Source organism: Tenrec ecaudatus (genome assembly GCF_050624435.1).
Source record: "Tenrec ecaudatus isolate mTenEca1 chromosome 2 unlocalized genomic scaffold, mTenEca1.hap1 SUPER_2_unloc_14, whole genome shotgun sequence".
Lineage (NCBI taxonomy): Eukaryota > Metazoa > Chordata > Mammalia > Afrosoricida > Tenrecidae > Tenrec > Tenrec ecaudatus.
The window spans coordinates 784,305-810,673 of NW_027457574.1; the positions used below are offsets into that span (position 1 = coordinate 784,305).

At 38.8% G+C, this 26,369-nt stretch overlaps 1 long non-coding RNA gene across 1 annotated transcript; it reads right to left on the minus strand.

Annotated features, from left to right (window-relative positions):
* Window positions 1–6,929: 6,929 nt before the first annotated feature.
* LOC142435848 (uncharacterized) lies at window positions 6,930–24,183 on the minus strand. Its single transcript, XR_012781611.1, has 3 exons — window positions 24,093–24,183; window positions 15,394–15,510; window positions 6,930–7,001 (listed from the first exon to the last, which is right to left on the minus strand). It is a non-coding gene; the product is annotated as an uncharacterized LOC142435848 (long non-coding RNA).
* Window positions 24,184–26,369: the final 2,186 nt, after the last annotated feature.

Sequence of the window (26,369 nt, forward strand, 5' to 3'; positions counted from 1 at the left end):
GAAGTTTAGCACCAACAAAATACACACTACTCTAGCTCTTTAATTGACCTTGGCACCCCACTATCCTGACCCCAGTTCTAGCTTACAAATCTGGCTTGACAGGAACATGTACCCTAGTACATATCAGAGCTCTTGGTACACGGAATCCAGGACAGATAAATCCCTCAGGAACAGTAATGGGAGTAGCAATACCATGAGGGGAAGGGGAAGATGGGAGAGGAAGGGGAGAAAAGGAAAACCAGTCACAATGATCGACATATAAGCCACTCCCCACCTGCAGGGGACAAGCAACAGAGTAAAGGGAGACTGCAGACAGTGTAAAATATGAAAATAATAATAATTTATAATTTAACAAGGAGTCATGAGGGTGAGGGAGGGAGGGAGGGAAATAAAACAGGAGCTGATACCAAGGCCTCAATTAGAAAATGTTTTGAAAATAATGGTGACAACATATGTACAAATGTGCTTGATACAATTGATATATGGATTTCTATAAGAGGTGTAAGAGCCCCTAGTAAAATGATATTAAAAAATACATCTACCTCTCCGTCTCTCTGCCACCCCGAGTGTGGTGGTGCTCCGACTTCACCATGTCATCTCATAAGACTTTCAGGATCAAGAGATTCCTGGCCAAGAAACAGAAGCAGAATCTGCCCATTCCCCAATGGATTCGAATGAAAACCGGTAATAAAATCAGGTACAACTCCAAGAGAAGACATTGGAGAAGAACCAAGCTGGGTCTGTAAGGAGCCCCCTGAAGGATGGCACGCATGGCCGCATTTTCCCAGGCTCAAATCATGAATTAAGATTTTTGTCCCCATCTGATGAATTGAACTTCAATCGGCAAATAATCTGGTTTATTCCTTGTTTTTTTGCTTCCTAATCAAGTTTAACAATAAATAATGTAAGGTTGTTGTTGTGAGAAAAAAAATACATCTATACTACTATAATACCTCAAGTAGAAAAAGACAGAAAATGGGGTAAGATGGCCACCATATAACAAGCCCGGGAAGATGTGCTCAGCAACTACCAAAGAGTTTCCACTATGAGAGAGATTCTGCACTTCCTGGTAGCAAGAAATTCAACTTAAAAGCCAAGTTGACCCAAGTTTCTCAAAGTGGAAAGCAGCAAGGCCTGCTGACAGACTCCCCTTTACGGATGAGCAGCAACATGAGTTGCTTCTACAAGCATCGTGATTCTTCGTGGCCCCTGAGAAAAGACAGTCAGCCAGCCAACCCTCTACCTCCCTGGCCTCTAGGGACACAGATAGCTAGCAGATCACTTGGGCAGCTTGGTACACACATGCTCAGTACCCAAGGTATGCTTTGTACCATTTCCCCATCTTCCTCCTCTTTTCCTGCTTTGTTCTACAAGGCATTCCATCCCGTGTGCCAGCGCCGTGATACCGCATACATGTACACACAGACTACTAAAAGAGCAGGAATCCCCACCCACAAGGTAGCTTTATTATATATATTTTTGGATTTTGTACTTTTGTTCTATTTTAATACTCTCTCTCTCTCTCTTTTTTGATCTCCTACTTCCTCTTCTGGAGTGACTCCACCCTCCTGAGAATCCACATTCCTCCCAGGAAGAGACAGGTCTGTGTATCCCAGCATACCCACTCTAGCATGGGCTTTCCAGGACCTCCTAAGTGCACAGATATGCTCACATTCATTCACATTGCCACAATAGCAGAATCTGGTACCCACAACCATACCCAAGTCTTTTTTTTTGATCCTTGTACTTCTATCAATTATCTTTCTATTTTCTTGCTGTTCTCTCGTTAAATATCTTTCCATGAAACCTATTAATTGAGATTAACTCTCTGCCCGCAAGTGTCAACTCACAGTGATCCTATAGGACAGGGTAAAACTGTCCGGTGAGTTTCTGAGACTGTAACTGTTTATGGGAATAGAAAGTCTCCTTTTTTTGGCGGAGCAGCTGGTGGTTTTAAAATGTTGACCTTTCGGATTACAACTCAATACATAACCATTATATGACCAGAGCTCCTTATTGTGATTACCCCTCTGAAAATATTTTCCCATTATTTTTGCAAGTCTGTTGGCTTATTCACAGTCACTTATTACTATCATTACTTTATTCTTATCATTACTTTTATTTTATTCTATTTTTCCCAGCCACTATCCCCACTTAGGCACCTTTCCCCTTCTTTTCATTTCACCACTGTATGTTTTCCAGCTCCTATTAGAACTCACCTGTGTCACTAGACAAACTCTACCTCTGTATGACCAGCAGCTCACACACCACAATGCTGAAGAAACAGCAGTCAAGCACAGAAAGCTTCCAAATTCAAGAAAAACAAACATGAACAACCAAGTAGCACTCAAACCAATGGAATAGTCTGAAGATGTGATTGTGAACCACCAGTAACAGAATTCAGAAGAATGATGCTTAGGTCAAGAGATCTGGGGAATGTTCATGAGAAAAACAGAAGAAATTGAGAAACTAAAATCCTTAAACCAAAGGATTCTAGAAGACAAGCAATGAGATAACTGAATTAGGCAACATAGTAAAAGGCTAGAGGAATAAAATGGAAAAGGAAAATAAAATAAATGAGCTTGAAGACAATTACCCTCACGACAGTAGACAAGAGAAGCAATCAACAAAAAAACCCGGAAGCATCCAAATAAATCCTGTAGGACACTATCATAAGAACCCATCTAAGAAAAGAAAAAAGAAAAGAAATGCTGGGAAAAGAACACCACCAAAAAAAAAATCTACAGAGAATAGTACAAGAAACCATGGAAGAAAATTTCAACACACTATTCAACAAGCTGAGAAGAATGGACAACCAAAGAGAAAACATCAAGACATAAAGAAAAGGAGAGAATCTGAGGGCAGCTAGAGAAAAAGGAAAAGTCATCTACAAAGGAAAGTTGAAAAGGATAAATTCAGACTTCTCAGCAAAAGACCTGCAGGCAAGAAGACAATGGAATGACATATATACAATTGTGACGGGTGGAAGGGGGGGTGGGGCGGAAGGAAGCCAGCCAAGAATATTATACTGAACAAAAATATCCCTCAAATACAAGGGAGAAATAAAGGTTATTTCCTGAGGAGGAAAAAATAAAGGAATTTTGAATTCAACAATTCATTTTCTCAGATCACAATGTTATAAAACTGGAAATCTACAACAGAAAGAAAAGGAACAAAAAGACAAACACATGGAGACTGAACAACATACCATTTCAAAATGACTGGACACTAGAGTAAACGAAAACGAGAAATTAAGAAACTCCTTAAAACAAGCAAACCTATAACACATCATACCAAAAACTCGGATACAACAAATGCAGTTATCTGAAGTCAATTTATAGCAATCAATACACACACGAAATATGAGAGAAATCCAAAACCAATACTAATAAAACACTTCCAAGAAGTAGAAAGAGGGAAACCACATAAGTTCTTCAACAATAAAGGGAAAGAACTAATAAAAATTGAAGCAGAAATAAATGAACTGAAAAATGGGGGAGAAATCAACAAGACAAAAAGTTGGTTATGAAAAGATTAACAAAATCGACAAACTGCTAGAAAACTTAACAAAGGAAAAGAAAGATGCAAATATCTAGAATTTGAGATGAAAAGGGTGCCATCACAAAAGATCCAAATGAAATAAAAAGATACATGTAGAGCAAAAGAAGAATTAGAGGTCACCAAGAGACTTCCAACCAAGAAAGATTCTAAAGAAGTATGTATGTTGCCTTCACAGGAGAATGCTAGCAAGTATTCAGGGAAGAGCCATAACTAATTCTGTGCAGACTATTCCAAAATATAGAAACTGACAGCAAACTCCCACACGCATTCTATGAAATGAGCATAATCCTCAAAACCTGATCACGATCATTTAGAAAAAATGAAAACAGGAAGTAGATAAGAGTGTCCCTCATCAATATTCTTATTCAACATTGTACTACAATAAACATCTTAGCCAGACAGACAGCAAAAAAATTTTAAAATAAAAGGAATATAATTGGGCAAAAAATAGGTCAAGCTGTCACTATTTGCAGATAGTATGATTTTACATAGTGAGAGCCCCAAGGACTCCACAGAAAGATTGTTGGAAAGTACTAACGAATCTGTTAAAGTAATGGCATACAAGATTAATAAGCAGAAATCAATTTTAATATGCTATTGAAGAGCTCCAAAATAAAAACATCAAGAAAAAAAATAAAAAAAGAGAAAACAATATCATTTATAATATCCATACAAAAGATGAATACCTGGGAATAAACTTAACCAAAGAAACAAAAGACCTGTACAAAGGAAACTACAGAAAAATCAAAATGTGAATATTACTGAAAGCAATAAATCTATAGATAGAACACAATTCTGATCAAAATCATTTTCTTGGGGGCTCATACAGCTCTTATCACAATCTATGCATCCATCCATTGTGTCTAGCACATTTGTTCATTGTTGCCATCATCATTTTCAAAACAATTTCATTCTACTTGAGCCCTTGGCATGGGCTCCTCATTTTTCCCTCTTCCCTTCTTCACGAACTCTTAATAATTCATAAATTGTTATTAATTTTTCATGTCTTACACTGTCCGAGGTCTCTCTTTACCCTCTTTTCTACTGCCCATGCCCAAGGAGGGGTTACATTGTGATCAGTGCCCCCTCTTGTTACCACTACTCTCACAGCTGTCTACAAATGGGTTTGGGGTCTCCAGTCCACCCTCCCCCTCAATCACATCAATAAGGCTTTTTGTTCTGGGTCTTTGATGCCAGATACCTGATCCCTTCGACACCTCTTTATCACACAAGCTGGTGTGCTTCTTCCATGTGGGCTTTGTTGCTTCTTAGAGAGAGTCACTTGTTCATCTTCAAGCCTGTAAGACCCCAGAGTATATCTTTGCATTGCTGGACACCATCACCTTTCTTCATTACATTTGCTTATGCACCCATTTGTCTTCAGCAATTCTGGCGGGAAGGTTATCACAGAATGCCAGGTGACTAGAACAAAGTGTTATTGCGTTGAGGGAGTACTTGAGTAGAGGCCCACTTAATTGGACCTTTTGGACCTACTTTCTATCCAGCTCTTGGTAATCCAGGGTGTGTGCTACAGACTCGTGGACTTAATATTGTTCTTTGGAGGCACACAATATCTTTCATAGGCCACACCAGAAAGAATCCATGTGGAAGCTACATTCACTGGAGTTTGTAAACTGGGCTTTCATTCAAACTCATCAGGAGCCCTTTGATTTAAGACTGAAATTCATCAGTGTGAGAAGATGATGACTGCTATCCCAAGTTATGGAATTGGCAGTTATTGGACTTTGGTTTGACTCTCTGGCCTTCAGGGTGCCTAATGAATGGTGATCCAGGAATACCAAATATTTACTACTTTAATGCTCTTCTTATTTTGTTATGACATGTATTAGTCAGGTATGCATGTTGCTACCTTTTGGAATGAATTTTGTTGAAAGTTTTGTTCCAACATCAACCCTAATTATTTGTGTAAATAGTGTCCAGCCCAGCCTGTGTGATCACGAGGTGTCAATGGGATCAGGTATCAGGCATCAAAAAACAAAAAGTCCTTTCACTGTGATGAGTGGGAGTGCGAAATGGGGACACAAAACCCATCTATAGGCAACTGGACATACCCTTACAGAAGGGCCTTGGGGAGGAGACAAACCAGTCAGGGTATAGTATAGTAAAGATAAAACATACAGCTTTCCTCTAGTTCTTTAATGCTTCCTCCCTCCCACTATCATGATCCCAATTCTACCTTACAAATACGGGTAGACCAGAGGATGTACACTGGTACAGACAGGAACTAGAAACAGAGGCAATCCAGGACAGATGACCCTCTGAGGACTAGTAGTGAGAGTGGCGATACCGGGAGGGTGGAGGGAAGGTAGGGTAGAAAGGGGCAAGGGATTATAAAGATCTACATATAAACTCCTCCATGGGGGACAGACAACAGAAAAGTGGGTGAAGGGAGACGTTGGACAGTGTGAGATATGCCAAAATAATAATAATTTATAAATAATCAAGGGTTCGTGAGGGAGGGTGGGGGAAGGAGGGTGAAAATGAGGAGCTGATACCAAGGGCTCAAGTAGAAAGAAAATGTTTTGAAAATTATATGGCAACAAATGTACAAATGTGCTTGACACAATGTATGTATGGATGAATTGTAATAAGAGCTGTATGAGTCCCCCCAGAAAAGATTTTTTAATAAATTGTTCAGAAACTTGAATTTAATCTATATAAGTCAACAATTCGAGCATGAATTGATGTCTGAAACCAGCCTATACTTCTATATGCTTTTCTCAACCGTGTTTTAAATTCTGTATCATTAGCTAAATGAATAACACTATCGTTACCTTATGTCCCAGGAAGATGGTTTGAAAAGTTTTCGTTATCATAAAATGATAATGTTGTTTCTAAAGTGAACCAGAGACATATATAAACCACAGATATGTGAATGGATTTTGTGCTCCCATTTAAATCTAGCCCCAATCTAAGAACTATGCGTTCTTAGGATGTGGCCCTCTTTAATGCTTAAAGAAGTCACTAAAGATATAGGTGCTATAGAAAAAACAAAACAAAAGAGAATGAAAAAACAACAAACAAAGCCCAAGTAATATACTCATAAAAATTATATCTGTTTGTAATTAATAGATAAAAATTTTACTAGTACATTGCTTAGAACACATGGTAGATAAATGGAATCACAGAATGGAATTTTCCCACTTTTTGCAGTCCATTGTATATTCAATATTTGTAAGTCTTAACATTTACAAAAAGTACAAAACAAGGTGATCTATATTAAACATAATGCCTGTGCTATAAATTGTCATCACAAGGTAATTATTTTACTATTGATTCGAACATTTTCTTCATTCAATACTTTTATTGAAGTTCAAAGTATACATTCTTAAGACAATAAATACCTGGCTGTTTTTTCTTAGTATCACAGAGGTACCATCATCAACTTCAAATTCTCCATAGTCTCTTAGACACCGTACCTGAAAAGAAAATCAGATATTTTATCCAAATTACCTTTTAAAATATGCAGTGATCATAACATGAAGTGGGATTATATAAATGCCCGAACAGTAAAAGTACTGTATTTTATGTGTCTGTTTCCTCCTCTGTGTACTTAGGACCCTTACTATTCCCAGATATTTACTGTGGTCCTAAACCTAAAGATCTCAATTTCCTACGTCACCGGGAAGGGAAACATAAGCTTTGCAAATGTATACATGGATGGTATTACCAATAAGGAAACCAGGGATTTAGATAAAAGGAGACTACATAGTTGGACGTTTTCCTCTCAAACAATGCACTATATTAATCAGAAGGAATAAAAATGAGGGACATAACAGTGGCAAACAAGAAAGAAAAGAGCATTTTACCTCAACTAGATTGACCAGATCCTTCCCAAAATCCATCAGGATAAAAGAACATACATCTAAAAACAAACTGTTTTTCTTTTTAACAATTTATTGGGGCTCATACAATTCTTATCACAGTTCATACATATACATACATCAATTGTATAAAGCACATCTGTAGAGTCTTTGCCCTAATCATATTTTTCTCTTTTCCTTTTTTACATTTTATTAGGGACTCATACAACTCTTATCACAATCCATACATATACATACATCAATTGTATAAAGCACATCCATACATTCCCTTGCCCCAATCATTCTCAAGGCATTTGCTCTCCACTTAAGCCCCTTGCATCAGGTCCTCTTTTTTATTTTTTCCCCCTCCCTCCCCTTTCCCCCCTCCCTCGTGTGCACTTGGTAATTTATACATCGTTATTTTGTCATATCTTGCCCTATCCGGAGTCTCCCTTACCCCCCTTCTCTGCTGTCCCTCTCCCAGGGAAGAGGTCACATGTGGATCCTTGTAATCAGTACCCCCTTTCCAACCCACTCACCCTCCACTCTCCCAGCATCGTCCCTCACACCCTTGGTCCTGAAGGTATCATCCACCTTGGATTCCCTGTACCTCCAGCCCTCATATGTACCAGTGTACAGCCTCTGCCCTATCCAGCCCTGCAAGGTAGAATTCGTATCATGGTAGTTGGGGGGAGGAAGCATCCAGGATCTGGAGGAAAGTTGTGTTCTTCATCGGTACTACCTCGCACCCTAATTAACCCATCTCCTCTCCTAAACCCCTCTATGAGGGGATCTCCATTGGCCGACACTTGGGCCTTGGGTCTCCACTCTGCACTTCCCCCTTCATTTAATATGGTATATATATACATATATACATATACATATATACATATACACACATGTACACATACATACACACATATCTTTTTTTTTTTGCATGATGCCTTATACCTGGTCCCTTGGCACCTCGCGATCGCACTGGCCGGTGTGCTTATTCCATGTGGGCTTTTTTGCTTCTGAGCTAGATGGCCGCTTTTTCACCTTCAAGCCTTTAAGACCCCAGACACTATCTCTTTTGATAGCCAGGCACCATCAGCTTTCTTCACCACATTTGCTTATGCACCCATTTGTCTTCAGCGATCCTATCATGGAGGTGTACAGTCAATGATATGATTTTTTGTTCTTTGATGCCTGGTAACTGATCCCTTCGGGACCACTCGATCACACAGGCTGGTGTGTTCTTCCATGTGGACTTTGTTGCTTCTGAGCTAGATGGCCGCTTGTTTATCTTCAAGCCTTTAAGACCCCAGTCACTATCTCTTTTGATAACCGGGCACCATCAGCTTTCTTCACCATATTTACTTGTTCACCCACTTTGGCTCCAGACGTTGTGTCGGGAGAGTGAGCATCATAGAGTTCCAATCTAATAAAAGGAGATATTCATGCATTGAGGGAGTGAACAAACTGTTTTTCAAAGGAAATCAAGTCTTCCAATCTCTTGTTTCTCAGGAATACTTAAAAATACATTTAAAAGATTCAGTTTCATGCTCTTTCATTTTGCTTACACAGTAACTTAGCAATCAATTAATTTTCATTTAGTATTTTAAAAATAAAACAAAATTTATGGAAGATGGAATGTTAGATTACATTAAGATGCTTGAAATTAAAGTGCCAACATCCAATCATTTTTGACCTATAAAATATAAGCTTAATATAGTTCAGCTCACACATCACTATTACCTTAAAACTGTGAATCAAAGTTTGTTGCAGAGAGGGCACTATAAGTATTTCCATACTCCTGTCCCTCTATAGCAGTGTTTCCCAAAGTGGGGATACTGCAATGATCCAGGAGGAGTATAAAGCAGATAGCTACACTTTATCCTGGAGTATAGGCTATTGTATAAAAGTTTTTAATTTTACACACACACACACAAACACACACACACACACACACACACACACCATAGTGAATGAAGGGGTAAGTGCAGCGTGGAGACTCAAAGCCCATTTGTCGGCCACTGGAGATCCCCTCATAGAGGGGTTTAGGAGAGGAGATGGGTCAGTCAGGGTGCGATGCAGTACCGATGAAGAACACAGCTTTCTCCCAGATCCTGGATGCTTCCTCCCCCAACTACCATGATCCGAATTCTACCTTGCAGGACTGGATAGGGCAGAGGTTGTACACTGGTGCATATGGGAGCTGGAGGCACAGGGAATCCAGGGTGGATGATAACTTCAGGACCATTGGTATGAGGGGCAATGCTGGGAGAGTGGAGGGTGAGTGGGTTGGAAAGGGGGAACTGATTACAAGGATCCACATGTGACCTCCTCTCTGGGAGACAGACGGCAGAGAAGGGTGGGGGGGGGGGTAAAGGAGACTCCGGATAGGGAAAGATATGACAAAATAACAATGTATAAATTACCAAGGGCACATGAGGGAGGGGAGAAAAAAAAGAGGACCTGATGCAAAGTTAAAGTGAAGAGCAAATGCTTTGAGAGTGATTAGGGCAAAGAATGTAGGGATGTGCTTTATACAATTGATGTATGTATATGTGTGGATTGTGATAAGAGTTGTATGAGCCACTAATGAAATGTAAAAAAAGAAAGAAAAAAAAAAAAGAACACAGCTTTCCCCCGGATCCGGGATGCTTCCTCCCCCCAACTACCATGATCCTAATTCTACACTGGTGCATATGGGAGCTGAAAGCACAGGGAATCCAGGGTGGATGATAACTTCAGGACCAATGGTATGAGGGGCAATGCTGGGAGAGTGGAGGGTGAGTGGGTTGGAAAGGGGGAACTGATTACAAGGATCGACATGTGACCTCCTCTCTGGGAGACGGACGGCAGAGAAGGGTGGGGGGCGGGGGGTAAGGGAGACTCCGGATAGGGAAAGATATGACAAAATAACAATCTATAAATTATCAAGGGCTCATGAGGGAGGGGGGGCAAGGGAGGGAGGGGGGAAAAAAGAGGACCTAATGCAAAGGGCTTAAGTGGAGAGCAAATGCTTTCAAAATGATTAGGGCAAAGAATGTAGGAATGTGCTTTACACAATTGATGTATGTATATGTGTGGATTGTGATAATAATTGTATGAGCCCCTAATAAAATGTAAAAAAAATGATTAGGGCAAAGAATGTACAGATGTGCTTTATACAATTGATGTACGTATATATATGGATTGTGATAAGAGTTCTATGAGCCCCTAATAAAACAATTAGGAAAAAAAAACAGGCCCAAAGAACAAAAGAAAACTGGGTTAGCAATATATATATACATAAATTAAAATATCTATAAAGAGATTCTATCACCGCCCTCTAGTTGATTCTAACTCACAATGACCCTATATTGGTTTTCCAAGGCTGTAAATCCTTACAGAAACTAAGAGTCTCATCTTTCCCCTGAGCAACAGTTGGTAAATTTGAACCGTAAGAACCTCAGAACCCTGGTGGTACAGCAGTTAATCACTGGGTTGCAATCTGCATGGTCGACAGTTCAAAACTACCAGTACCAGTAGGAGAAAGCCTGGGCTTTCTACTCAGAAACCCATAGGGGATCCCTAGGAATCAGCATTGACTCCATACCAGAGAGTTTGGTTCTGGAACCTTATGGTTAGCAGTCCAATCAATGCCTATCCTACAATGCCAGCAGGGATCCTAAGAAAGAGATGAAGAGATGTAGTCAATGAATAAGGCCCATCTAGCAATCATCTCTTATGCATTGTATTATCAATTCTAGCCTATATGGCTATGGTTAAAATCCCATTTTGGAGGGATGGTTATGTGGAAAAGCCATCTCAGAAGCAGGAACACAGAGAAATGCTGGACCATCAAGGTGTAAGAGGCCCTAGTGGGACATACTTGAGATCTTTGTCTGAAGTGGTAGAGACTGAGATGGAGGCATCAAAGGCTGCATCACAGAGACCATGGGACAGAACAGAGGGACTAGGCCAAGACCAGAGCTGAGGCAAGGCGTCCATGACATAAAACAGAGGAGCAATACTGAGACTATGATACTTTGAGGCAGAGCAGTGGGCTGCCTTTCTGGCCCAAAGAGGCAAAGGGACTATGTGACTGAGAGGCTAAGGACTAAAGACTGACATGACTGCTGGATGACAGGAGAGGTACACTTACTGTTTCCTGATGCTGACTTGTGGTAACTAGTTACCTTCCTTAATAAGCCCACTAAATTGTGAATATTGTCTGTGAGTTCTGTGAGGCCAACTGGGACCGATAATTGAACCCGACAGAAAGGCAGTGTGTGAGGGAGGAGTGGGTGGTGTCAGAATAGATATTGAAGGATGAAGGATGGAGGCATGTCTGAACTCTGCCTCATGGAAACAGTGAAGCCAGAGAAAGTCAAATACGGCCCTCTGATATGTCTTCCTACATTTAAAGAAGCCAATCCAATTACTAGCACTAACAAATAAGAGAAACAACGTTACTGGATAACTCAACAGGATATTTGAGTTGGCAGAAGAACAGAACAGCTTATTGAGTCTGAGGAACAAAAGTAAAGAAACATGATCCCAAGGAACACCATCAAGCAAATCAATGCAAATATTATGGAAGTCCCAGAAGAGGGCAAAGGGTAACTAAATAAAACTTAATAGACAACAGCAGAACATTACCAAAACTTGACAAAGGACAAGAATGTACATATCAATGACACTTAAGAATTTCCAAATCAGAAGAAAGCCTGAGAGATCCACACCAAAATATCTTATCATCAAACTCTTTAAAAAAAAGATAAAATCTTGACAATATCAAATAAAATGAAGTACCAATTTACATATATAGAAACCCTGGAAACCAGGAGGTAATAGAGTCACATATTTAAAATAATGAAAGAAATGAACAGCCATCCAAGATTCCTATAGCCAGCAAAACTTTCCTTTATAAATGAGGATAAAATTCAAGAAAACAAATAAAACCTGAGGGAATGTTGAGACATTCCTTTAGATTGAAATACAAGGAGAGTAGATTGCAAGATGAAGCAATATAGAGAAAAAGGTGTTAGGTTCCTGGATTCAGGTACCTGAAAGAATTCACACAGCAGAAGCAGGTTTGTAATCCAAGTGATTTTTATGGGGAAAAGGGAAGTTTCAGGTATTACAGCCTCAAAAAATACACATTGTTTTAAGAAAGCATACAAGGATCCGCAGAACTGCACATGGGTTCACTGCTGAATGGGGAAAAAACACATAGAAAGAACAGGAACACGTAACCCAGCACGTGGAACCAGGAAATCCCAGGGGCCAAAAGGGCTCCCACCCCCCACTTGTGGAGAATGCTGGAATGGAAGGAAGTCAAGGCAGGGTCTTTATTCCCTCCTCTCCACAACGGCTGGGGGAAGCATGGTTGAAGGTATTGGTTGGTTCCACTGGCTTGAGTTTAGGCCCACCTGTGTGAGGTAATGTAACTGAGCCTAATCTGTGTGCCCTGGTGGACCTCCCCTCGGGGCGGAGGGAGCTCTTGTCTGAGCATGCTCAGTTTGATTGTTCTAAAATTTAATGGATGCCTGATTTCTTCCAATCCTTTTGCTTTAGCCTTATGCAGTTAGTGCGGAGACAACCCCCTTGTGGTGCTTATGTAATCTGATGTCAATTTGGGACTTGAGAGGATTAAGAGTGAAGTGGTGGAGTCTAGTTGGTCAATCAGGATAGCCAGTGAGGCCTCTGTGTGGGCATTGCCTTCGCCTGAGAATTCTGGGAACTCCAGTATTTCCTCCTTAAACAGGAGACGCTTCTCTCTCTCAGCTCACTTCCTTGGAGATGCTCTACTGGCAAGACACATGGCACTACGTCCTGGTAGCTGGGAAAGCCACACGGACCTACCCTGATGCAACAGACCTCTGGAGCCAGAGAAGCTACATAGAGAAGAACCCTGCCAGCGCTGAGATGTTTACAATGCTACTGGATCCAAAAACTTTCTACTCGCTGGTTCAAGATCGTCCTGCAATCGGAGTCATTGCATGTTTCGTGAGTCTGACGAGGCCTTTACAGATTGGTATCAGACATATGGGCTAATATTGGGCTCACGGACTTGACCTGGACTGGGCTGGGACGTTTTCGCAATATTCAGTTGTTCTTCTATATAAACCTCTTTCTTATAAACATGAGTTTCTATGAATTTGTTTCTCTTGTCTACCCAGACTAACACTCCCCCTTTATGGCCCCTATTCTGGCTACCTAACATATTTAGCCAACACCTAAGTTGAATGCAAACATTTTTCTTTGGTCTTCTTTATTCAATATTCAAAAGTATACAAAAGAGGATAATAAAGATGGTTCAAAATCCAAAAATTAACTAAGCGCCAAAGTACGTGGTACTACTGGAAGAAATGAGGAGCAAAGAGAGGATAACCCACTTAACAAGTAACAAAATGACAACTATATGACAGGGACTTCAAGTGTGTGCAAATATGGAATTTAAAAACTGAAAAAAATCCCAGAAACATTTGAAGCTCCTTGGTAAGTACTTCCTTAGTGGTAGTAACTTTCAATATGAAAGTATTAAAATGTCCAGTGTAAAAGCAGAGACCTTGTGATATGCATATGATACAACTTTGCTTATGGAAAGCTAAGAGGATTCAACACATTAATGAAGAACTGAGACTAAAGCTTTCTGTAGGGATTATGGCTCGATGGAAAAAAAAAGCCTCATGCTCGGGCCAATAAACACAATGATAAAAAGAGAAAAAAATAAATTGACACGGATTTCATTTATTTCAATGCATAATCAACATTCATGGAATTAGTGAAGAAATCAAGCCATGAGATAAATGCTGCAAAAGACTTCTTTAAAGTGTTAAAGAGCAGCAGAGTCAGCAAAATGACTGTCAGACAACAAACTCGGACAACTCTCAGCAATTATAGAGAAGGTCCACTAGGAGCGATATCCTAAACTTCATGGAAGAGAATCTCAATATGAAGTACATCCAAGCTTCTTAAACTGAGAGAGCAGTAGCAACTACTAACAGATTCCCCTCTTTGTTATAGGCTGTCCACACGCTGGGGAAGCGTCCCTCCTGCCTGGCATAGCCAATTTTTTCTGGTCCCTGAGCTAACCCAGCTGACCAAGCCTCTTGGCTTGCTGTCCTCTGGTGAAGAACAGCTTTGCAGAGTCAGCTTGGTGCAGACAGTCACTAGCCAAGCTTAACTTTTGCTTTGTTCTACAGTTCCACCAGCCCTTGCTCAACATTCCTCACCTTGCCACCCCCAAGCAGGAAATGTGTTAGCAAAACAACACAATTAGGGGGCAAGGGGGAAAGAGAAGCCTAGCACTTCCCGCACCAATCTCAAAGTAGACTTGAGAGGTTTAATTTAACCCCCCCCCCCATTGGGTGAGAAATCCACACACCTGGCCTCTAGACCTGGCAGGAACCCCATCTTATCCCTCAAGGGGTGGAGTCAAGGGACAGAGTTTTTGTGGGTTTTGAACTGCGGACCATGCTGATCGCAACCCAATGTGTAACCACTGTACCACCAGGGGTCCTTTTATCTCAGTAAAACTATGAAAACTAGTCCTCGGTTTATCTGACCCCAGCCATGCTATTTTTTAATCACCTAATATGTATATGAAAGGTGAACAATGAATAAGACAGAGGTGAATTGATAACTATGAATTATGATATCGCAGAAAAGCACTGACAAAACATCAACAGCCAGAAGAGCAAACAAAGCTATGCTGGAAGAGCTACAGCGGGAGTGCCCCTTAAAGAGGCCGACTCCGTGTATATGTCATCTGGATGGCAAGTCCCTGGATGGTCAAAAAGAGGAAGCCTCTCAGTGGTACACATTGACACCATGACTGCAATAATGGGCTCAAACAGCAATGTTTGAGAAGAGGGTGCGGGGCAAGGCAGTGTTTCATTCTGTTGTACATCTAGTTACTATGAATAGGACTTGGTGGCACCTAACAAAACTATATTCATATCTCCTTCTTACATAATAGGAGCATAATCCACACATTCAATAAAATCCATTCTCAAGAGGTAAAACTTACTTCAATATATAAGCTTTGGGGAGGCTTCATATCCTGTGTTATGTCCAAACCTTCATTTCCTCCCAATGACCTCATGTAAGTAGCAAGGGACTTCTTATAACAATTGAACCATTCTATCTGAAAACAGAAAAATGGTCTTTTTACCAAGTGACAAAGAAAACAAGCTTGCCAACATTGTGTAATCGTGACTTCAAACAGCACATACGCCCATGTAGATCATGAGTGTGGCATTCCTGTATTTATATAGCGAACATTAATGGTTGTCTTCTACGAGTCAGGAACTGTCTGTGCACTTAGGATGGAGCATTCAACCAAAACAGACAAAATTCTTGTTATCACATAGCTTACAAACCAGTAGACCTAAGCACAGATCTAAAAAAACCATTCAACCAGAAACAACACTACGAAAAACACATGATTCAGTTATGGTCGCTTTAAATACTGCACGGACTCTTTTTATAAGAATGGAACAACATGCTTGAGCAGACAATGCAAATGTCCCCAAAGAGAAGGAAGGACAAGCAAAATGAGGAGTGCACACAATAGAAGATAGTGAGGCTTACTTTGGAATTCAGTTCTAAGTTGTATCTGACAAGGGTAAACCTTTATCACATGTAAAGTGGCGCAAGAGGTCACATTATTTTACGACTGCATTTGTAGGAAAGTCAGTCATCGGAATTCTATAAATGTAAAAAAGTAGATTAAGAGTTGCCAAAGGGCTGGGGGAAGGAAATAATAATAAAAGGCATTTGTTATTTTTTAAAGTCTATTATGGTTAGGGTGAAAGTTTACAGAGAAAACTCATGTTTTATACAATAATTTATATATATTTTGTTTTGTGACATTAGTTGCAATCTCCTCAGAATCTTATTTATGTATAATTACAGAAAGGTAGGCAAAACAAAGATGTACAGGTTAATGACATTATTAAGAAACAGCCTGGTCAAGGAGTAACACATCCTCAGCCCCAAAATGGGGACTTATCATTTTGTTCCATTCTGAAAATTTTACATTATCACCCAAGAATGCATCCCTAAAACACTAGTTTAGTGCTGTTCATTATTTGTACTTTAAATAGATCCACACAGTATTTATTATTTTGTGACAAATTTCTTTCACTAAACATATTTTGGATTTCTGAAATTCTACTTTAAAGTGATGAAGAGCAAGGATGTCACACTTTGAGGACTGAGCAATGCCATGGGATTTTCCATTGACCTTAGCCATGGGATTTTCCATTGCCTCATAAGCATATGAAAGTTGGACAACAATTAATAAAGACCAAAGAATAGATGCCTTTGAATTAGCATGTAGGCAAAGAGCACCGAAAGTACCATGGACTGCTAACTGAACAAACAAATCTGTCTCGGAAGATCACAGCCAGACTGATCCTTAGAGATGAGTATGGCAAGACTTGTCTCACAAGTTTTGGGCATGTTTTCAGGAGACCAGTCCTTAGAAAACGACACAATACTTGGTACAGTGCAAAGTCAGTGGGAAAAACAAAAACAACTCAAGGAGATGAATTGATACGGTAACTCAACAATGGGTTCAAACATAACAATTGTGAGGATGCAGAGTCCAGTAGTACTTCATGCTGATCTAGACAGGGCCACTATGAGGCGGAACTGACGAGAAGGCACCCACCACTACTATGTTGGTTAGTATTGGGTTATGTGTTGGCTAAAGCCAAGGTCAACAGTTTGACTCAACCAGTTACACCTAGGGAGAAAGGGGATTTCTGCTCCTATAAAGAAATACAGCTTCAGAAACCTAAAGAGCCAGTTCTACTTTGCTCATCCTTAAGGATTGTTAAAAGTCAATGGCAGTGGGTGTTTTACACAATTAATGTATGTATGTATGGATTGTGATAATAGTTGTATGAGCCCCAATAAAATGATTTTTAAAAAAGAAATTATGACATAAGATTATCTCTCTCTAAAGTGTCTTGGAGTCTCTAACTTGTAAACTACTATTTGTCTACCTTCATGGAAAAAAATAATACACTAATCTTTGTTAAAGATGGCATCACCTATCCCTTATCGGTGAGTTCAAAGTGAAATGTTCACATATAGAAACTGAATTTCGGTTTATGCTCTGAGAAGGAAAAGGCAGAGGCAGTGATTCTCTCCATAGACTAGACCTTGTAGAGACTCTATTAACACCGAATTTGGACCCCAGCTATAAGGGATTTCCATTGAACTCAAGGTCAAAATGAAGTCTAAAGTATGGAAATCTAATCTCAAGACTAACATTATAATTCTTAATTATAATTTTCTGGTTCGAAAATCAGCATCTTGAAGTCTTACTTGTGTGCCTTGTCATGACTACCTTGTACTAAACTAAAAAAGTTTATGCACGACAAGTTCATGTATTTATGTTTAAAATAAAATCCTCATCTATTGGTTACTTAAATTTTAAGATAAAATCCTACAAGAACTATTACTCTTAAACACTCTATGTTTTTAAAAAAATACTATAGCTATTGTTATTAGAGAAAGAACATGTTCTGTTCATTTCACCATAATAAAGAGGCACCCCTCAAGTCCACTTAATGTAAGATTCCGGCACAAAGACCATGGAAAAAGAACCTGAAAAATTAACTGGTAACGTAATTATTTAGTAGTTCCCTCAAGAAGCTGAGGTACTTTGTTTCTTTCTCCAGAACATGAACAGAATAAAAATAAAGCATGGAAATGTACTTAGCAATTCAAGATCAGAGGAGGCAATGGTATTAGAGATTAAAACCTGAGCAGACTGCGGATGACAGTGGAAGCCCAAACTCCATTTGCACAGTTCCCACACAGATTAAGCCTCCAGTGAATCTCCTTAGACCATGAACAAAGAATGGAAATAGTCTTGTTATACACTGAGTGCATTGGAAAGTAGATTAACACAGATAATTTTTAACGTTATTGTTTTTCTCTCTTTTGGTCCCTTTTAAATTTGTTCTAGTTTTTATATTTTCTTTTGGATTGAGGGCTGTTTTTTTGCATATGATTTTCTTTCTTTTTTTTTGGAGTTTTCAGTGGTTTATTGAGCATTCAATATTTTGCCATGATGACTTAGGATAGTTAGGTGTTTTTTTTTTATTTTGTGTTTTACATTTTATTAGGGGCTCATACAACTCTTATCACAATCCATACGCATATGATTTTCTTTAAATAAAATCTAGGATAGGACTTAGTTACTGTGAAGACTATAAATGGATTCAGTTTCTTTGGGTTAGGACAGGGCAGGCTGGGGCAAATGGTGAGTTTAAGACTGAAGAAAATGTTCTAAAATTGATGGAGATCATAACTGCACAGCTCTTTTTAATATATTTAAACCACTGGGTTGTGTGGTATATGAATTATGTCAATTAAACTCAAGTTAAATTTTTTAAATGCAGTTAGCAAGTAAATTGTTTATAAAACTCATGGCAAATTTACTGAATACATGCCGTGGCAATTACATTATATCCTGTCAGCCTGTCAATAAAATTGCAGCTTGATGACCTCATTTTGAGGCATGACAGAAATAAGTAGCTCAATGGAGATCAAACCCAGTCTCTCTGCCTTCCTTTTCTGCGCTGAGACAGTCAGAGAGCTGGAGGAGACCCGTGCCAACACTGAAATGCATACACTGCCACTGGATCCACAAGACCTTCTACCCACTGGCCTGCGATATTCCTGCATTTGGCATCATTACATATACTGTGAATCTAAAGAGGAATTTATCGACTAGTACCGAACATATAGGCTAATATCGGACTTATGAACTTGATCTGAACTGGGCTGAGATGTTTTCTCAATATATAATTGCTCTTTTATATAAAGTTCTTATACACATGAGTGTATGACTGTTCCTCTAGTCAACCCAGACTAACACTTTCTTTCATAAGTGATATACTATACCAAACTCACACAATAACAGCATTGATCACATTCCGTTCTATGCTATGTTCCAAATGGGCAGCCTTAATCATCCTGTAACAACCCTGTTAATACAGCAGTTCTCAACCTGTGGGTTACGACCTCTTTTGGGGTCAAAGGACCCTTTCACAGGAGTCACTTAAGACCATTGGAAAACATGTATTTCCAATGGTCTTAGGAACCAAGTCACTGCTCCTCTATCCATCTCCAGGAGGGTCTGCCCACATACGTGTACGCAGCGTAAGGACATAATCAGACAACCCCATCACATTCAACTTGTACAAATAAAGGTGGATGTGACAGGGTTGGCACCACAATGTGTTTATGTGGACAAGTCACACATGCGTAGAGAGCAGCTGCTGTGTTAAAAGCAGCTACTGTGTTAAAAGCAGCGACAGTGTTAAAAGCAGCAGTATTGGTGGTAAATGACACTTCATGAATTATTATTTCTGGGTAAAATCATAAACTACTGCAAAAAATCGATATCTGTACCATGGGAACTTTATCTGGATGCTGATTGGTCTTTTTATATTCAGCTGTGGTTGATGTGAATACTGCTCCTTGTGATAGTAACAGGTATGTAAAAACACAACATAGAGAATGTTAAATCATAGGAAATTTTAATAAACTGTATTGACTAAATTGTGCCATGTATCATCTTTAGTACTATTTTTTTTTAAATAAGAAATTTAAACAAGGCGCTTGACTTGAAGGGAAAACTATCTAGGCTTCATTGAGAGTAATTTACGCCTACTTAAAGACAGATTGCCCTACATGTAATAGCTACATACAAAAATGTTATAAAACTGTCCTTGGTTTTACAATGATAAATGAAAAACATAAAAATTCTTCAATCGAACAAGGCATGCAAGGATTTTTTTCATGTCATTTTTTTTGTTTTTGTTAAACAGTGAGAGCAAAATAACCTACTGAAATACAAAGAGAGAAGCTGAATGAGCAAGCCACTGATGGAGAAGGGGAGCTTTCACAGAACCAGTGTTTTCCCCATCCCATCTCCACCTGATGTTGATCAAAACATACCATTGGTGATTTAGTAAACGAATAAATAAACAAAGGGAAAAATTTAATATGCTTGTGTACATGCACCAGTTACTTTGTGTACAATAAAGGAATGAGGAAGGGGAAATGAAATAAAGAGAAAACTATACTGTAGTTGTCAGGAGGTGGTGGAATCAAACTGTGGTTTTCTAATCGAGAATGGATTCTTGGTCGGCTGGAAGAGAGTTCTGGAGGAAAGGAGCAGGCTCCCTTAGAAGATGCCTCCTGTCTGCTGCTGGAACACATCAATTGTATCTTCATCCTCCATTTCCAACTGTGCAGGTGTGTCTGTTTCATTGATTGGCTGTCTGTCGAATCAAATCAGATCTGACTCATTGACAAACCCTGTTCACAATAGGCTTCCATTAGCTTACTAAGTGGGTGTGCCTCTGAATCTTAATCTGCACCACAGAACCATCCTGCCCTACCACCTTCAAGTTAATCTGATCATTGTTCTCAGTCTTGACTCCTCCCTTGAGTTTTTTGTTGGCCAGGGTGAATGCTGAAGTCTTCTCAAAAGAGGTACCAGGTCCGCACCAAACGAGCACACAGGCAGCTGCAGGAACAGCAGGAGGAGGTGGCAGTGGTGGAGGAGGGAGAGCCATCTTTTGTATTATTAAAGCTATGGTTATATATTATTTTCATTAGCCAACCATCCCATGACAATGGATCATGTAGAAGAACGTTAAGAAAAGATAGTGAGGATTTTTTATGGTATGGTTTTACTTCAATGACAGCAGGAACTGAGAAACTACAATGTCTTACTTGTTGTGAAGTTCTATTAGTTGAATCTATGAAGCTGAACAAACTAATATGCCATTTTGATAGCAAATATCCGAGCTTTGCTGGCAAGGATACCAACTATTTTAAAAGCAAAGCTGATGATAAACTCAAGAAAGCCAGACTTGACACTGGTGGCAAGTACCACAAACAAAACGTAGCAGTCATTGAAGTTTCATATTTGGTGGCACTCAGAATCACCAGCGCTATGAAACCCTACACCATTGCTGAGGATTCACTGTTGCCAGGGGCCAGTAAATTGTTCGAGTTATGATCAGAGATGAATTTGTTACAAAATTGAGCGCAATTTTCTTATCAAATGACACTGCCTGCAGAAGAATAGCAGACAAGGCTGCTGATATTCTTGATCAGATAATCCAGGAAAGTAAATCTGCTCCACTTCCAATATTTAGCATCCAGCGTGATGAATCTACAGACGTTGCAAACTGTTCACAGTTACTGTTTACCTGAGGCATATTAATGATGGCGACTTTAAATATGAGTTTCTTTTTTTGCAAACCTCTTAAAATGGCAACTACTACACGTGATGTATTTGATAGTTGGTTCATTCTGAAAGAGCATAAGATCTCTTGGGAAAAGGTTTGTGGTGTTTGCAGATGATGCTCCACTATGCTAGGATGTCAATCTGAATTTCAACGTTTGGTACTGAGTCACCGAAAGTCACCGGAACTCACTGTATAACTCCTCAGAAAATATTAGCAACAAATACACGGCCAAAAGAGTTACAAGAAGTAATGAGAAGCATCATAAATTCTGTCAATTTTGTAAAGGCGAGCACTTTAAACAGTCTACTGCTTTCGCAACTGAAGTGAGGCGGTTGTCCAGAGGAAAAGTTTTAAAAGGTGTTTTTGAGCATGGTGATGAACTCAAAACGTTTTTTATCAGAAAACATGACCGCAGTTCAAAGCATTTTGCAGCGATAAAAGTGAGATACAGAAAATAGTTTGATTGCCATCTTTGCCATCTTGAATGAGTTACAATTTATTACTGCAAGGACAAAATGCAACATGCCTTGATTTATCTGAAAATATCTGATCATTCCAAAGGAAACATCAGCTTTGGGGGAAAAAATTGGATGAAAATAAAATTTACCAAAAAAATAATAAAAAGAAAATAAAATTTACATGCCTACCCTATCTGTTTTCTTTGAAGAACATGACACTGAACCAGACAAAAGGATTACAATTTCTGTGAAAGAACACTTGCATATGCTTGCAGATGAAATTTCATCGTACTTTCCAAATCTACCCGACACCTCATTTGCACTTGCCAGAAGTCCATTTACAGTCAAAGTTGAAGATGTTCCTGAGATAGCACAAGAGACGTTTATTGAACTAACAGCGATGCAGCGAGAACTGATTTCTCTACAATGCCAGTTACAAAATTCTGGATCAAGTGTTTGCAGTCAGGTCCTGTTCTGTCGGAGACTGTGTTGCACCTTTTTCTTCCATTTCCAACAACTTATCTTTGTGAAACAGGGTTTTCCAGCTTGTTTGTTATCAAGTCTAAATAAAGAAGTAGATTTGTTGTGGAAGATGATCTTGTGCTCTTGCAAAGACTGTCTGGAGAATTTCTGATCTAGTGAGAAAGAAACTATCTCAACCTTCTGGCTTTTTACGCACACTGTCGCAAAATGTAGCAATGTAGTTCACTATTGTTATATTAAGACTGTTACTCATGCTACACCATGCTTCAAGACAAAATTTCATTTATTTATAATTAGAAATCAGTATTTCACAAGATATAATTACCTATTTTTGTGATTAATCACTATGCTTTAAATATGTTCAATTTGTAAACTAAAAATATATCCTACATATCAGATGTTTACATTATAATTCACAACAGTAGCAAAATTACAGTTATGAAGTAGCAACAAAAATGATTTTAAGATTGGGGATCACCACAACATGAGGAACTCTATTCAAGGGTCGTGGCATTAGGAAGGTTGAGAACCAAGGCTGTAGTAGGACACACTATGACCCCATTTTGTAAATAAAGGAGTGAACACAGAGCAATGAGGTTACTTGCCCAAGATTAGAAAGCAGTGTCAGGAGTTGAAACCAAGTGTTCTGACTCTAATGTTCTATCTTGAAATACTGGTCTAGCACCCTACCTTCAGTGACAAATACTCATCTTATTCTGAATATTTATTCATGCTGACTAGAAAACTACATATCTCCTAAGAATAATGTCGGCTTTTCAACTCCACTGATGAATCACTAATAAATAAAAGAAACTCCTTTTTTCATTGTTTGTCAGTTTTCCCTGTAGCACTAGAATTAGTTACTACTACTCCCTTCCAGGAGGGTACCCCAGTGGCAGTTGCTACATTTGTCACTATTAATGGAAAGGTTGGCAATTTGAATCCACTTAGCTACTCTGTAAGAGAAAAATATGGCAGTTGGTTTCCATAAAGATTGATAGTGTATATGGATTATGTGCCAAATAAGACAGTTCAAAACAAAAATAATGTATAGCCTTATAAACCTCTGAGGCAGTTTTAGTCACAATCGACTTGAGAGTAATGAGTTTGGTTTTATACTTCCCATGCCTATCGCAGTAAGTACTAACTGCTTAAAAAACGCTGAAAACTTATTGCTGAAAAGGTGATCAAATCATGGATCAAATGATAGCAACTCAAAAGATTAGCTAGGAATCTTGGAGTAGTAAGTTTATGCTAGTGAGGAATAACTCAGAAAAGTATGGTAAGAATGGTTGCTTAATTCAAAAAGTATGTGTCAATAAATTATATATACAAACTGCTGAGTTAGTAGTTTATATTTACCTCTACACATTCTCACAAACAAAATATAGAAAATTTACAGAAAACAGAGAAATACCAGTAAACATCATTGTAGAAAAAAAAAAGCCAGGATCTCAGTATTTTCCCAAAATCATTAACTTGAAAAAGTGCTAACTTACTTCTTCAGCAGACATGTGAAATCGTAAAACATTAGGCAACACACTGCCATATTCCCACCTAAGTGCACGAATCCGCAGTAACCGGTCATACCTAGGACATTGAGAGAGTATTAGCATACAAACAAGCAGGAAATCAGACATTGTTCTATCAGTAAGGACTCAAGGATCTTATCAACTAAACTGTCATTTGTGGATTTTTTTTTTTTTAAGATTCTGATGCAAATAGATCTACTCTAAGAAGACATCTTTGGGACTACCAGAAATCGGGAATAGGAACTGGGCTGATGCCCCTAGCACTGTTCATTGTCGTAACTGTGATGGTGACACAGCAGTAATGTGGAAAAAGATCAGAAAGGCCCTTATTTCTTAGACATGTATCCTAAAGTATATAGTGGTAAAATGTTATCTGATGTTTAGTACTTAGTTTTAAGTAGCCTAACATACATATGTCATAAATTATGGAAAATGTATTGTTAAATTTATAAGACAACTCCAGGAGCTTCACTATATTATTCTCTCTGCTTTCAAGAATAGTGCAATCTTTTACAATACAAATTTTAAACTGGAAAAACGAAATTAAAATGCTTACATTAAATCAAACTTAAAAGAAATAACTCACTGCCACATGGAGTTGTTTGACTCATACTGACACTGTAAGGACAGGATAGAAGCGCACCAGTGAGTTTCCGAGATTGTAACTCTTTTTTAAGAGTAGAAAGCCTCATCTTTTCCCCGCAGAACAGCTGGTGGTTTTGAAATGCTGTTTCTGGTTAACAGTCCAGCGCATAAACACTGAAAACACTCTCACTTCCATCAAGCCAATGCTGACTCATAGCAAACCCCTGTGGGTTTCCGAGATTGTAATTATTTACAGGAATAGAAACACGGCCTTTTCCCCTCGGAACTACTAGTGGTTTTGAACTGTGGACCATGTAGATCACAGCCCAACAAGTAACCATGCTACCAGGGCTCCATGCATAACCACAGAGATAAATAAATCTGAGATCTGTTGCTATCAACCAGAAACTTAATTGAGAAACCCCATGGAAAACTCTTCTTTGTTTCCTGCTACTACAAGTAAAATCACAGCAGCTTACAAGTACGCAATAGTGCAGAGTCGATTTCTTAACAAAGAACAGTGCCGAAATTTGATGGTTGGTATCAAATTGCTTCTTCCGTCTGATTTTGCTTCATTACTAGGAAGAGAATTAAAGAGAAAATGGATAAATACACTGCAGAACAACAAAAATTTTTAAGTTTTATTGACATGTAACAATTCACATCAAACAATTCAATAGTTATTAAGAATTATACAAAAAACTGTACAATTACCACTACAATCAATTTTAGAACATTTTCTTATTTCTTGTACTCATTGTTATTAGCTTCCTGTTTCCCACCAACCACCCCTACAATCCCCACAAGAAACCATTAAATCCAGTTCCTGGCACTACAGAACCAAAAAAATTAATTTTTCCATGATATTTTTCAAAGGACTGATACACGTACACATTTTTACCTATTTGTACGTAACAGTTTACCTAAGCAAATTGTGCTGCTTCTACTTCAGAACTTTTATTTACACATTACAAGATTAAAGTAAGAAAAAGCCAAGTTAACTAACTTGTCAATGCAATGATACTATAATAATTTAATCTCCTTTAACCATTTGGTATTGTACAGTTTTGCACACTGATTGCTTTCTATTATTTCAAAAGACAAGTGTCCTATTTGTTCACTGAGGTAAGAGAAAACCTGACATCATGGCCCGAAGAAGGTGGTCTTACATGATGTTTCTATTGTATGAGCACTCCGCTTCTAGGAGCACTTCCGAATCCTCACCACACTACTGTAGCTGGACATGGAGTCAGCAGTTTATTCATTCAACAAATATTTGCTATTTCCCCATCTATATTTTTTACTATACTTTAGGGTTTTTTCATATACAGAGGAAGTAGTTTCACCCTATAAAATGCACATCTTCTTAGACACTTGATATGGATCACATTTTAAAACCAGAAGAACAAAAGGAGTAAGTATCTACTTTAGCATTTTAAAGCAATTAGATGAATATAAAAAGGGTCCACCATGCTTTGTTCCACATAATGCACTAGGCCCTGAAAACAGGAAAAATGCACACCCTGTGCTGTTAGGTTTTTATATCTGCTGTCACTCTATGGGTACCAGATTATGGTCTACATTGTACAAACTAAGCACAAATACACCAAATACCAAGTACTTAAAAACATACATCAAATGTCCTAAAAAAATCACATT